This window comes from Nestor notabilis, unplaced genomic scaffold (genome assembly GCF_000696875.1).
Source record: "Nestor notabilis isolate BGI_N333 unplaced genomic scaffold, ASM69687v1 scaffold14, whole genome shotgun sequence".
NCBI classification, from domain to species: Eukaryota; Metazoa; Chordata; class Aves; order Psittaciformes; family Psittacidae; genus Nestor; species Nestor notabilis.
Window position 1 is genome coordinate 1 of NW_009924955.1, and position 3,493 is coordinate 3,493.

A 3,493-nucleotide genomic window follows, 5' to 3' on the forward strand; every position below is an offset into this window, starting at 1 on the left:
AGGCTAAGCAGATACAGATCTTTAAATTTATTTCAACAAGCCACTTTCTCTGCCCTTTGAATTCTTTCTTTGGAACTTCTTGGGACTCTTCCAAGTTTTTAAAAATCTCTTCAAACATGGATTTCACAGTGAGTTACAGGACTTTAATGTCCATCTCATCAATGCTGTAAATGTTCATACTCATTTCTGTCCCTGCTCAGTTCTTTCCTGTTACATGCATATGAGGATGCCATTAGCCCTTTTCACCGCAGTGTTTTACTTGAAGGTTGTCCTGAACTACCTGTCTGTTGTGTTGCTCAAGCTGGAGCCACAGTCTTTATTATTAGGCTTGGACATAGTAAGTGACCTATTATAAAAATACAATAGACAATTAGTATTTTGCTTCACATTTAGATTTGTTTTTTCTAACTGCAGTTGTCACAACTGTTTGAGTTCTACTGATATTCAATAAAAATCAAAATCAGTGATCCAGTAATGTTTTTATCAACTCTTTTATCATAAGGCAGGTTAATGAAGCCTCCTCATTTAGAAATATTTCCCCCAGATAGATGTTGTTTAATATTCTCTTATATTAACAGTACAATGGAAATGTCTTTATCACAGTCCTGTAATAAAAAAATAGAAAATCCTGTTTCTATTGATATACAGAGAGAAATTTTTGTTTCATTTATTGCATTGTTCTAAAGCAGAGATGCTGCATTATTCTGAGATTTTTCGTATTCCTTGTACATTTTTAAAACTTCTTATTTTTCATCTGGTTATGTTATTTATCATTTTAAGAAACTTATTCTCCTAAGGTGCCAAATTTTGTTTGGGGCTGGCCTGAGTTTGCCATTTGTGAACAACATCTGGTTATAGACAGTCTATAAAGAAGAACCACCTTTCTCTGCAATGGTTATTTCACTTTTTATTTCACCTTTTTCCTCATGCTGACATTCCCATGTAGTGGTGCCTTTTGTATTAGAAAATTATCATGCAGGTTGTTTGGGAACTCTGACAACAGTTACATGAGTAGTCCTAAATTGAAGTTTCCCACAACCACCCAGATTTATTTCCAGGCATGATAATAAATCATTCATCCTAGGGTCCAGTTTGATTTGGGTTGATTTGGGTTACAATGGACCTCTGCTAGTAATCTGTCACAGCTTGCTTTGTTGCCTCATTCATATTTCACATTTAAATCTTGTTGTTAGTGGATTTACTGAAGTTTTAAGCAAAGTGACAGTGTCTTTAACAACCATTTTCTCTTGCCTGCCTCTTCCCCATCACAGTCTTTCTTCTTGATTGGAATTAACGTTTAAAGCATTCTGTTATATATTGAAGTGCTCACTAACTCAGAACTTTAACACAGGTTTTAATGAATGAAGATCTATAGTCTCAGAGCTATTGCAATGTAGAATTTGCTTATGATTTTAAGTGTTTTGAATTAAATATAAATTGACGATAGACCAACACTTTCCAGTAAATCTGTTTAATCTGAATAGATAAATTAGGATTTTATCATGTTAGCCACTTCAGCTGGACTGGACTTCTTCAGTTAGAGATTTTTCTTTTCCCCTTTCCTCTGTGATTGCTGTATTCTTGAATTTTCTTCTCCTCTACGGAGGGATTTATATTCAGATCTAAAAGGACCCAGCAAGAACAGCAACCTGTTCTTGCTTATAAGTTTGAGAGACTGGGATTTATTGGAATGAAACTGGGACGCTTTGAATGTAATTTGAATATTACATTCAACTGAAAGGCCCTTCCTTTTGGTCAGCTTGTTTGGACATATTCAGACAAACGCAAAGAGTCTTTGCTAGGAGGATATACACAACTAAACTATGTAAAGCAGTTTTTCATAGGCTAGCACATACTGAAGATAACAAGGAGTTAACAAGCACTGGGCTATGCACTTGCATCCTCACCACTCTGATGGATGAGGCATCTGAAGAGCTGCAGCTGCCCAAGCTAGTGTCAGCTAGGAGTAAGTATTATTTTGGAGAAGTTGCGACAGAAGAATCCTTTATGTTTTGAGAATTTATATGGCATCAAGGAGAAAAATGGTCATCTCAGAAAAATGCTTATCAAATTTTATGTGTTAAACTGTAAATTCTGTTTGCTGCAAATGTATAGATTATTAATTACTTTTTTATTTGACTTACGTAAAGGTTTTACAGAAATGATCAGTCTCTGCATTCTGTAGATCATAATGACCATACAAGAAAAATGATACAAAATTATTTTCTCAGTAGAATCAGCATGGATTTCTTATTATTCACTGCCAAAATGAGTACAAGTATTTGTATCTCCACAAATAATTTTCCAGCACCAATATCCAGTTGTATATTTTGCTCTTCAGTGGTTGAGCTATTCTCAAATCAATCTGTATGTTATGAATTAAAATAAAGAAGGCAGATAAATATGCTCTGTCAGAAGCTTAGCTTTAGTAAGTTAATGTAGACAATTGGATGCCATCTACCTGGAAGGAGCATATGGGAAAGTCAATATGCTTATTTTCTATCATCTCTTGTATTTTTGTTTGTGGGATATCTGTTCTTGTTTCCCAGTCTAACAAAGAAACTGAAGTTGCATCAAGCTTCCTTTGTTGCTAGTTATAAAGTTTATAATATTTTATATATGTGAAATGCATATATGTAAATTTGTAATTGCTGAATGAATACTGCCATATTAAGAATGTGTCATTGTTACTGAGCATTTCAAGTTGTATAGATAATAAGATCAAAAACTGCCAAGATCAATACACAGTCTGGGGTACAAAAATTACTCTGAACATTTAGAACACTGTATGTGACAGCTCCAAGACTTTGGAGCATCCGGTAATTAAGGATGCCCCAAATTACACCAAACTACAAAGTTTGTGCCTCCTTTGGGCTTTAATCAGTGCTGCCTTCCCATTTATGATATCTAGTTGCACTGCTGTCTCATGAGAAGTCCAAAAATCAGAAAAGCGAAATTGCTGGTTTGCCTTTCTACTTCCTACAGTTCAATGCTTTACCAGATACTCCTACTGCTTGTTCCCTTCTTCCCAACCCATGCTCACAAATTATCTCAGTCCCTTTGTTTCCACTCCCCTGCCCTACATAGCAGGTAGAATAGGACAAAAGTCACTGGCATGTATAATTTGCTTTTTTTAAGCCCAGTAAATTGAAAAGCTATGGAATGATCTCCTCTACTGCAGATATATTATTCAAGGTTGAAAAGTGAAATTCTGTTTGGGAGACATTTCTTAATTCTTTTTTTTCTTTCTGTTTTCCATTTCTGTATTCTTGTCTGCATTTGTTGTCACCTTTCTCTTCTTCCTGGCCAGATTTCCTACTCCATTTGTTATTCACCATATTTTCTGTTTTTATGAATCTTTGTACAAATAATTCTCAAAAACATTTTTTTCCCATTTTTGGACATTGATTATTGCTTCTAGGCTGTATCTTTGACCCAAGTCCAAGGGTTTCTTTGGCCTTTTCCTCACTTGTCATTCCCTACCCTTCTTTCC